We start from the raw sequence: 12132 nt of genomic DNA, 5'->3' as shown, positions 1-12132 counted from the left end.
AGTGCCCAAAGAATAGGGAGGAAATAAACCAAGTATTAAATTGGACTTCAGGGCTCCTGGAGAAGCTCTTATCAGTCCTGGGAGAGACGTCCCCTCGTTAAGTGTCCTTAGCAAATTTGTGCTCCTCTCAGCCTCGGTTTATTCATCTGTAACATAAAAGGCAGTTGGACTCGATCAGTTTTTAACCTTTTTTTTTTGTACTATGGACCCCTTTGCCAGTCCCCAATAGTCACTTCACTATTTTTTAAAGCACAAAGCAAAATACACGGAAAATCGAAGGAAATCAAATATGTCGAAGTAGTTAACCGATTTTTTAAACCTAGTTCATAGATCCCAAGTTAAGAACTCCTGGTCTAGATGATCTCCAAGGCACCTTTAAGCTCTGAGATTCTTTCTGTGGTCTGTAACCTCCGGACTCTGCAACCCCAAGGTTTGTCCCTCAAGATGGTACTCCCTTCTGTCTCTCACTTCACTTCTCCCCTGGGATTTGAGGCTAGAAGCAATGGAAACCCAACCTAGACCACTCACATTTGAACCACCTTTGTTCACAGGTTCAGTGACATCAGAGGTTCCAGAGCTTTAGGATATGGGACAGGGACCTTAAGTAATGGTTAAGCGCTAGCTGGGTACTTCTCAGAGCAAGTCTGGAGGTTAGAGTTCAGAAGTTTCTGGCTCCAGGATCTTTATGGAGGTGGTAGGTGAAGAGAAAAGTGAGACTGTCAGATCTCAAGAGGTTAGGAGCAGCTAGGGTGGTTTGGAGGAAAGGAGAAACTTCCTCATCAAGAGAAAGCAGGGAATGGAGTAAGGGAGTCCCTCACACTTCAGTCTGGGTGGAGTTTGAACTCATTCCCTGGAGTTCAATGCTACCACCGACAAACCTAGCTGCAAACCTAACACTTTAAAATTGGACACAGAATAGAAGGCAAGCTCTATAACTATAGAGACTGCTTCATTTTTGTCTTTGTATTGGCAGCACTTTAGCACAGTGTCTGGCACCCAGTGGATGCTTGGTAATTGATGGGAAGGCATCTTGAAGACCATAGCACAATTCTCTTGTTATAGAGGGACAAACTGAAGACCAGAAACGGGAAAGACACCAAAGAGTCCAAATCACACTGAAGACCTAAGTCTCCTGATACTTTTAAGGTCTATGATTTTTCACTGCAGTTTCTTCAAAGCCAGCTCTGCCATTAACTTGTTATATGACCTTAGGCAAATGCTATCTCCTCTGAGTCTTATCTTCCCCACTTGTAAAAGAACAGGACTAGGGGGCGGCTGGTGGTTCAGTGAATAGAAACAAAAACTAGCCGAGTGACCTTGGGCAAGTCACAACCCCAAATGCCCTCCAAAAAGAAAAAAAAAAGGATGGAATTTGATCTCTAAAGTCTTTTTCCACTCTAAATTCTATATTTCCACTCTCTCCAGGAATCCACAGCCCGTAACACCCTTATACTTCTGTTCCTCACTACAGGATTCCCTGGCCTTAGCCACTCCCAGGGTCCTACACCTGCAGCCCTACCACTCTGAAGATGAGGAGATTGGGGGGGAATTGGAGGGGAGCTGAGTCTTCTCCCTACTAGAAAAGGGGCAGTGGGTTGGAGCTGAATTGACTCTTGAGCCTCTTTGGGGCCCATGTTTGTGTGCCCACCTTGGTACAACAGGAAGCTGTGGACTTGGGAGTCCTAGGGAACCTTGGGCTAAAATTGGGATTAGACGAGGGACATGCCTAGTTGCTTTGTCACTGACCACACCAAGCCTGGCCCCAGGACATAGGGAAGGGGCCCCATGTGACTGGCTCTCCCAGAAGGGTGAGGCCCAGGATGCCTGAATCTGGCAGAGAGTAATGACTCAATCTTCCTGCTGGCCAGCCCCTGCTGAGAACCCAGGCTCCAGGACTTCATAGACACCAGATCCTAAGCAGGGAAAGAGTTGTGAACTCCTTCTGCCCTCAACCTGACCCCTAAACCTTCCACAAAAGGCAACATATGTGTATAGGAAAGAGTGCTAGATTTGGAGTCAGCAGAATTCCTGGATTTGAATCCTAGGTTAGACCCTTAAAAGCTATGACTGACCATGACTGTTACTTAGTTTCTCTGCCCCTAATAGGACCTACTCATAGGGTTGTTGTAAGATCAGATGAGATGATATATGTGTAATCCCCCTTGCAAACCTTAAAGTGCTATACAAATTATGATTCTGACCACATCTCTCCCCTGCTCAGGAAACTTCAATGGCTCCTATTGTCCAGAGGAGAAAGTCACAGGATTACAATGTGATTGAGAGCTGGAAGGGATCTGAGAGATCATCTTGTCCAGCCTCCTTGTGTTACAGATCAGAAAATTCAGACTCTAGAGATGGAATTTGAATCTAGGTCTTCATATTACAAAAGCAGTGCTCTTTACTCAGCCTGACATTCAAGTCCTTGTCCAATTTATCATCCATAATTCCCCAGTCTAGACTATCCCTTGTGGTCTCCCACACAGGCCCCCTTCTTTTGATTATCTTATCCCCTGCTTAGAATGCCCTCCTCGTTTTTAAGCCCTAAAATGCTTCAAGGCCCAGCCCAATTCATACATCCTCCAGAAAATCAACTCATAAGGAGCTATTAGTTGTTTTTCAGCTAATGTAGAACCCTGTAGGGCAGGGACAGAATTTTATTCAGTTGTCTGCTTGTCAGCCCTGGTGCATAATAAATGTTGGATAAATGTTTCTGGATTGGCTGCCTGAGAGGGAAGAATTTAGGCTCAGAGAAATCAGAGGGTCAGAATTCTTAGCTTAAATCCCAGAAAGGGCAAATGTGATCACTGACTTGGGCTTTGCCCGAAGACCCCAATCAATCCCTGGGTCACAAGGCTAGAGGTTTGACTACAGCTTTGGGCTGGTCAAGGTTTGGAATCTGAAGGTCCCTGTGGAACAGATGGATAGCATCCCAGAACTTTTCCATGACTGAGGAGGGAAAAACCTGTATCATTTTGGGGCCTCTCAGGTTTTAGGGGCCAAGTTCTGTATCTTAGTTTAATTCAACACACGCTAAGTGTCTATTATATGCAAGAAACCCCCACTAGACTGGGGATACCTCAGTTACCTCAAAAAATTACCTCAAGAAGCTATCATTGAGGGGGCAGCTAGATGGCACAGTGAAGAGAGCACCGGACCTGGAGTCAGGAGGACCTGAGTTCAAATTCCACCTCAAACACTTAATACTTACTAGCCAAGTGACCTTGAGCAAGTCACTTAACCCCAATTGCCCTGCTGTTCTCTCCTCCAAAATAAAAAAAAAGCTATCATTGTACTTGAGGGATACAAGAGATATATACAGAAGATGCAAGGTAATTTGAGGAAGAAAGTTCATTAGCAACAGGGGTGTGTTTGTATGTCGGGGGCAGGGGTAGGGGATGGAGAACCTAGAATCAAGGAAGGTCTCACAGGAGAGTTAACAGCTGAGCCAAACCTTGAAAGAAGGCAGGGATCCTGAGAGGTAATGATGCGGAAGTGAATTCCAGGCATTGGAGACCTCTTCTAGGATTCACAAACCCACCTCTCCTAGGATCACAGATTTAACTACATAGACCTTCAAAGGTCACCCTGTTTTCTCCTTCCTCTCTCCCCAAGTACCTAAAAGTAGGAGACAGGGAAGCGGCCTCTTCTACATCCCAGCCCAGAATTACTGGCACTATATCTTTGAGGGGAGAGCATTATATCAGCCATGATCACTAATCCTAACTGGATCAGAACATAGAAGACAACCCAGACCAGGCTCCTAGTGGAGGGCAATTTAGAGCTTTTTCCTCAGGTAGGTAGGCAGATGAATGCTCCCCTTTCCGTTATGAAACTACTCAGTATATATTTTCTCACACACACATATAAAAAGGTAGAAGAGGGCCTTGCAATCACAAGACCTAAGTACAAGTCCAGGTTCTGACCCCTATTGGCTTGTAATTCTGGGGAAGTCAATTCATCTGCCTGAGCCTCAGTTTCTCTGTCTGTAAAATGAGAATAATCACTTGTACCTACCTACAGACTTCACAGAACATAAGGCAAAACATCTTAGGGTAGGGCAAGTTCTAGACCTGGACCTGGGTTTAAATCCTACCTCTGACTCATTTGCCCTTGTGACCATAGCAAATTATTTAATCTATCTTAGTCTAAGTTTCCTTGTTTGTAAAGCAAGGATAATAATGCCTTTACCTTCCTCATAAGGTTGTTTAGAGCAGTGATTTTCAAACTTTTTGATCTCTCAAGAATGTTTTACACTCTTAAAATTATTGAGGATCCCCCTCCTAAAGAGCTTTTGTTTACATGGGTTATATCTATTCATATGTACCATATTAGAAACTATAATGTCTTAATATTATTATAAAAATAGTTTTGACCTCAGGAGCCCACTGAAAGAGTCTCTGGGACCCCCAGGAGTCTCCAGACCACCCTGTAAAAACCACCGGTTTAGAGAATCAAATGAGTTAATGTATTCTTTTCAAGCTGATGTATATTCTTTGTACACTTTGCAATCCTTAAAGCATTAGAGAAATGTCAGAAATGTGAGCTCTAGTTAAATTTTTTTTTTATTGCCTTTTGGAGGGCAATTGGGGTTAAGTAATTTGCCCAAGGTTACACAGCTAGTTTTTTTTTGTGTGGGTGTTAAGTGTCTGAGGCCCAAACCGAACTTGGGTCCTCCTGACTCCAGGGCAGCGCTCTACTCATTGCTCCACCTAGCCACCCCATGTGATCTCTAGTTATTACACACATTCACATACATGTACATAGGTATATTCAGCCACAGACATGTTTGCCCATATACACATATCTGGTAACGTTGAGGTTCTGTGGGCCCTTTTTACCTAAAGTGTTGGGACAAATCTTTTAAGCACCATGGGTGAACATGAAGTTTTTCTTGATCTACCCGCTCCCCAGTTGCTAAGGCTCCCCACCCCCTTCCAAATTACCTTGCATTTCTTTCATATACACAAAGTGCCCCAAAACTCAGTGCAGTTCTAAGCAACTAAGGCTATTATTAGATCTTAAAACTATACTAAATTTTTTGGAACACACTGTAATATATATATATATATTTATCTATTTGGTTATGTACATAAGTATGTACTGTTTCTCCTATTATCATGTATAATATGGAAATTGGCCAGTGAGAGCCATGCCCTTATGATCCTGCACAGCATGTCCAGCCTGATGCAATCCCTCATGTGAACATCAAAGCATGCACAAGCATAACTGTTTCTGGTCCTCATGGTGAAGAAAGGCTTTTCAGCTGGCCTCTGAGCTGGAACAGAATGTGAAACAAAAGGTTCTAATGATTTGACCTTGTTCTCTTTCCTGTCTTGATGCCTTGGAGTGAGGAGGTGAGGACTTCTTTAATTAAGTTCCCTGGTGGGGAGAGAGAGCACACTATGAGTTCAAGGATGGAAGTACCATGTCAGAGTTTAGAAGGAGCCAAGGCCAGTGGGGAGTGAAGCTTCCAAGCTACCTTCTTGATTCAGTCCAGTACTGAATAAACCCTGAGATACTGATTTCTTTTAAGCAAAGAAACAACTCATACAGTGGAAAGTAAATTTGGTGGGGCACAAAGCTTTGATATTTTTAAAATTTTTTTTAAAGCTTTATAGCTTTAAGTTTTAGTTCACTCTTTCCAGAGACTGAAGTGGTATAGGAGAGAGTATATCCTGCTGTATCTCTTCAATAAGTGTCCCCCTTGTAAAAGTGAATTGATGTCATTTGGTTAAATGATATCAAGGTGCCAATTGCTGGTTCTATCAATGATTGATACCTCTGCAACTAGCAAATCATGTTGAGGAAAACACACTAGAATAGAGGATAGAGGCAATAGCTTTAGAAGAAGCACCCTGTTGCCCCTAAAGGTTCTCCCTAGAACTCTATCCCTTGTTCTGGGGGACCTGAACTACCAGTGAGAGTATAGGTCTTGGAAGTAGCCCCAGAGTCTTATTAATAGGTTATAATTATAAACTCCCTGAGGGCAAAGATTGCTTCATTCTTTGTATTTGTATCCCCAGAACTTAACACAGTGCTTGACACATGACATGTCCTTAATAAATGCTTACTGATTAATTGAGAATGAGCTATACATTGAACTCAGGGTCAAGACACTAGGATTCTATTCCTAGCTCTGCCCTAGGGTTAGCCTACCTTGTCCTTCCTTAATTTCCCTTTTTATGAGTCCCAGACCCAGGGTTTGGGATGCTAGAGCAGTTCAAAGGTCAAGGGGATTGTGACATTGCTGGACTTGGTCACAGTACTAAGAGAAGTGTGAGTGTGTGTGTGTGTGTGTGTGTGTGTGTGTGTGTGAGAGAGAGAGAGAGAGAGAGAGAGAGAGAGAGAGAGAGAGAGAGAGGAGATGTAGTTTGATAGAAGGAGCAATGGATTTGGAGTCACATGACCTGAGTTTGAATCATAGTTCCAATATTTTCTACCTGTGTGATTTTAGTGACGTGGCTTTACCTCACAGACAGGGGCTGTTTTCTCATCTGAAAAAGAAAAATCAAAGAATTAGAGTAGCTGATTTCTAAACTTTCTCCTAATCCAATCTTTTATGTAATTCCCTAAGAAAAGCTGGAAATTTGATCCTAAAGTTGAGGGTGTTAGGAAATCCAGGAGCTACTAAGCACTCCCTGCTCCTGTCTGGAGAGTGAGACCCAGCCCTGCTTGGTCCCCTCACTAGGGCCTGGAAGAACATGACCAGACAGAAGCTTTGGAGGTTGATTCAGGTAGTTCTCAAGGCCCTAAAGAGCCAAGTTATCAATGTCCAGTAATAATCAGAAAATACTGCATTATGGAAGTGGGGCCTGGATTGGGTTTGATTTAAGCAAGGGGAACGAAAAGGAGAGGGTAACCAGGTGAAGGAAATGGATATTGTGCAGTGCTTCATACAATCAAATCCTGATTGCGTCAAAGGGCCTTTTCCCAGGTCTAGGGCCTATCCTGCCTCTTCATTCACAAAGATCTGTCTGCCTCTCCATCTCCTCCCCTTCTCTCACTTGTCTTCTCCCTATCGGTTATCCTCTTTTTCTTCTATATGGACCTCAGTTTTCTCACCTATAAAATGTAGATGGCCTACAGCTCTGACTTTTCCTCTCAATCCCCCATCTCCTTCCTTCTTCTTTCTCTTTCTTCAACCTCTGGCTGTTGTAATCAGTCCTATAATGGAAAGAGTCTTTGACTAGGAGTCAGAAACCTAGAATTTTAGTCTGGACTTGCTCACACATTGATTCTTTGGTGTAACTTTACACAAGGTAGTCTTCCTCTCTGGACCTGTAACATGATAAGATTGGAGTAGTTAGGGATTATTAACTTAGGTTCTGAAGACCCTTATGAGATAGATTTCAGGGAGTCCTTGAACTTGGACAGGAAAACAATTTACATCTTTATTTTCACTAAAGAAATTCATTTCCTGTATTTAAAAAAATGATTCTGAGAAGAGGTCTATAACCTTTGTCAGCCTGCCAAAGGGGCCTATAGCACAAAAAAGGTCAAGAACTCCTGTCATAAATGGCATCTGAGATCCCTAACAGCTATGCCTTCTTTATCCTAAGGTGCTTTTCAGGTTGGAGATTCTATCTTGGACATCTAAAACTGACATTCTTTATTCTATGTTCTATGTTCCCTCCCATTCTGATGTTCTATCATCTATTTAGTGACAGAAGTCAGATGTTTCTTTTTAATTCTATTAGTAGCATTTATGAAACTCAGTGCTGTTAGAGGAAACAAGTCCCTGCCAAGAACACTTGGGAGATGAGACCAGAATGATAGCATGATTCATGGAGCATTGGGATAGAAGGGGGTTGGGGAAGGGGAAAGGCAAGGTGATGCAACAGCAACAGACAGATCCAGAAATCCATAGACAAATATTGACAATATGGCTGGGCCTCTGCCCTCAGAAGGTGACTCTGCTAAAGGTTATGCTCTGAGGGAAATTTTGCTTGAGAGCAAAGGGGTCAGTTAGGAACAACGAGAATTTCAAAAGACTTTGGGAGGGGGGTTGAGGGATGGAGCTGAAAAAAAGTAGGAGTGGGGCAGAAGTGCTATGGACAGCAGCTTTGAGCCTGGAACGAGAGAAACAAGTTAGCAACAAGATAGAGCTGAAGAAACACTGGTGCCAGAAAATGTGGATTTGAACACCAGCTCTGTAATTTGCTAGATGTGTACCTTGGGCAAATACCTTCTGTTCTCTGGACTCTAAAATCAGGTAATTGGATTAAATGATATCAAAGGGTAACTTCCAACTCTTAAGTCCTATGACTCTATAAGTGAGCTATGGGGAAGCTTAAGAATTCCTTGTTGCTGATGGTGCATTGGACAGAATATTGACTCGAGTCAGAAAGACCTGAGTTCAAATCCTGCCTCAAACACTTACTAGCTTTGTGACCTGGAACAAATCATTCAACCTCTCAAATTTAGTCCCCCCTCAGTAAAATGGGAGACAATAATAGCACCTACCTTACCAGGTTGTTGTGAGGATCAATTGAGATAGTATATGTATAGTACTATATAAATGCTAGCTTTTATTATTATTGAGGACAGTCTGGGCAAATAACTTTCAAGGATCTCATTCAGGGGCTTCCTGAACAGGGCAAGGAGTTGGATTAGACTTCTTCTTCTTTTTTTTTTTTTTGCTTTTTGGAGGGCAATTGGGGTTAAGTGATTTGCCCAAGGTCACACGGCTAGTAAGTGTTAAGTGTCTGAGGTCAGATTTGAACTCAGGTCCTCCTGACTCCAGGGCCGGTGCTCTATTCACTGTGCCACCTAGCCACCCCTGGATTAGACTTCTAAGGTCTCTCAGAGGCAGCTAGATGGTTCAGCAGATAAAGTGCTGGGCCTTACAAGGACATTCTCAAGATCTCTCTGGAGAACTTTGGAATTGATTACATGACATGGGAAACAGGCACAGGACCACCCAGCATGGCCTGCCTGCATCAAAGAAGGTGCTGTGCTCTATGAGCAAAGCAGAATTGTAGTAGCTCAAAAGAAATGTGAGATGCACAAATTTAGAGACTTCTCTGCTCCAAATGTTCACACAGATTATTTATGCCTAACAGTGGCAGTGCCTTTCCAAGCTTGTACTTATCTGATCAGCTATAGTCAGACACACTGTACCTTGACCCCAACACAGTGATGTTATTTTGGGCCTCTTTGAAAATGAAGAATACCAACTGGTGAGGTTTATAAGGGACAAGGGTCTCAGCTTGGGTGCATACCCCGTCACAACCAACCAACTGAGAGCACTGAGCCTTCTCAGACACTTACTAGCAGTGTGACTGTGGGCAAGTCACTTAACCTCTGTTTGCCTTGATCCATTGGAGAAGGAAATGGCAAACTAGTCCAGTACCTTTGCCAAGAAAAGCCCATGGACGATACGGTCCATAGGGTCATATGGAGTCAGACGTGACTGAATGAATGAATGAACAGCAACAATCTGAAGTCCCTTATAACTTTCCTATTCTATAGGGGTGGGTGAAAGGATATATCTGGAGAGAGAGAAGAAAGTAAGGAAGTGGGCAATAGGGGCCAGGGCAGAGAGTACAAGAAAACTAAAAATTAGAGCTTTGGGTTTATAGATATACACCGAATGCGCAAGTTTGCCCAGCACCTCCCCTGCCCAACTGCCAGAGGACTGGGCACCAAGGATACCTTACTTTTTCCTGTTAGGAAGTGAACCAGGAAGACCTAGGAAAGCTATAGCTCAGGCTGGGAATGGGTATAAGAGGTCTCTGGAGAATCATAGAGGGACACTTCCATCTTTAGGGGACTGGGCTTTTTCATTCTTACATTTTTATTCATTCAAAGATTGGACACCTGTTTCCCCAGATAGATTTCCCCAGTGCTTATATTCCTGGGTCCAGGATTAAGTTTCTTGTCCCCAACTTTGAAAGTGTTTTTCAGGTTAAAGTGACAATTGGATCTGGGGTCTGAAAGAGAAAGAGGGAGGTTCAGGAAAAATAGCTCTGAATAGGCTGGGAATAGGAAGCCTAGGCTTAAGTATTGACTCTGACACTTATTAGTTATATGGCCCGGGGAAGTGACTTAATGTCTCTCAAACCCTATTTCTTCATTTGTAACATAAATATATTATTTTTGCAACCTGCTTCAGGATTTTGTAAATTGCAAATTGCTTTAAATGTGCTATGACCTACTAAGAAACACTTAATATATATAAATGCAAATACTAAATACTTTATCAAAATAAAAGAAGGCAAATAATTGGAGGGATATTAATTTCTTTTTAAATTTTATTTTCAGTTTAATATTTTCCCCCCTACTTCCCCTTCCTCCACCAAACAAGACCCATTACAAATATGTATAATCATGCAAAACAATTTTCCATTTTAGCTATGTTCCTCCCCCTCCAGCCTCCCCCCCCCCAAAAAAAAAAACAAAAAAAAAAAGAAAAGAGAAGAAAATACACTTCAATTTATTCTCTGAATCTATCTGCTCTCTATCTGGAGGTGGATAGCATGTTTCATCATGAGTCCTGTGGAACTATGGTTGGTCACCATATTGATCAGAGTTATTAAGTCTTTTACAGTTGATTATCTTTACAGTATTGCTGTTATCATATAAATTGTTCTCTTGGTTCTGCTCACTTCACTTTATATCAGTTCAGACAAATCTTTCAAGTTTTTCCTGAAACCATATCCTTTATCATTTCTTACATCACAATAGTATTCTATAAAAGTAATATTCTATAAATTTTTTAGCCATTAGCATAGCAGAGGAGTATTAATTTCTTTTGGTCATTGTCTTACCTAGGCTGCCAATGATAAGGCCATGCCAATATAGTAATAATGATGAGAATGCCTAAATTAACTTCTAAATGAGACATTTGTTACACCTTACCTTATACCTGAGGTTTTTGAGTTTGCTTTCCTTAAATTTGCGTTACGACAGCATGTCACTATATTAATCATCCAGCAAGGAAATGCAAAATCTAAATTGCCTACCAGTTAATACTTGATTTCAACCACTAATCCAATAACCTTGTTGACTTTTTTTTTCCCCTAATGATGCAAGCAGGATAGCCTCCCTAAAAGGCTAATGTCCCCAATGGCTACCAGAGGGTACTCAGTCTACAAATACCTAGATTGCTCCCCATACTTCCAAGCCCATGTCTGGGTGGAAGCATTAAACAATGTGGATTAATCCTTGCTAGCCAGATCCAAAATTAATATAAGGGACATAGATTATTACTCAAAATTTTAAAATATGAAATCTGCTACTATTCCACAGTACCATAGATATAGAGCTAGAAGAGGATTCAGAGGCCAACTAGTCCTAACCCTTCATTTTATAGATGAGGAAACTGAAGTCTGGAAAAGTTAAGTGACTTGCTCAAGGTCACTAAGCAATAAAATGTTAGATTTGGGATTTGAACTCAGGTCCTTTGACTCCAGAATCATCTGATCACATTCCTACCTCTATGCCCCTTTAGACTATAAACTCCTTAAGATAAAGACTGTGTCTTCTTTCATCTTTGCATCCTTAGCACTGTGTACATGAGCCTTGCACATATCCTAATGTTTATTAAACTAAACTGAACCACCATTTCAGGGATCCAAAGCTCGCTGCACACAAAGGCTAGTGAGCCTGATGGGTGTTGTAGTAATCATCAGAACTGATGGAAATAAATAATGAAATATTGGACCCTGCCCTTGCAAAGGTGACTGTCTTGCAGGGGAGGGAGGCAGTATATCTAGGGACCCTACAATTCTACAGTAAGTTCAAAGTAGATTAAGACTCATAAATGCCCAAGGGGTAGAGTCAATTTGGGAACTCTGAGGAGGGAAAGGTCATTTCTGCTGGACCAGAATGGGAACTGCCAGGCAAGTCTTTGAGGAAGAGGTGGCAACAACTGGGCTAAGTTTGCAACTATGCCATGGGCTTTTCACAAGTCCTACACATATTTACATGTCTGTGCTGGACAAGAAGGAAGGAAGGAAGTGGAGGGCCCAGCCAATGAGTGAAGTAAAGTCTTTATGGCCCCATCTTTCCGGCAGCCTCAGCCCCCAACAAACCCGAAGGCCAGGAGTAGGTACTTCCCTCATTGGGATGGGGCTGAGGAAATGACCAGTGGTAGCCTTGGACAGGAAATGACAAAGAGGAATAAACAGA

Source organism: Petaurus breviceps, unplaced genomic scaffold (assembly GCF_028583685.1).
Source record: "Petaurus breviceps papuanus isolate PSGF00001 unplaced genomic scaffold, PetGlider_PUasm1.0 90994, whole genome shotgun sequence".
NCBI lineage: Eukaryota > Metazoa > Chordata > Mammalia > Diprotodontia > Petauridae > Petaurus > Petaurus breviceps.
Note: the sequence above shows the minus strand (reverse complement) of the source record.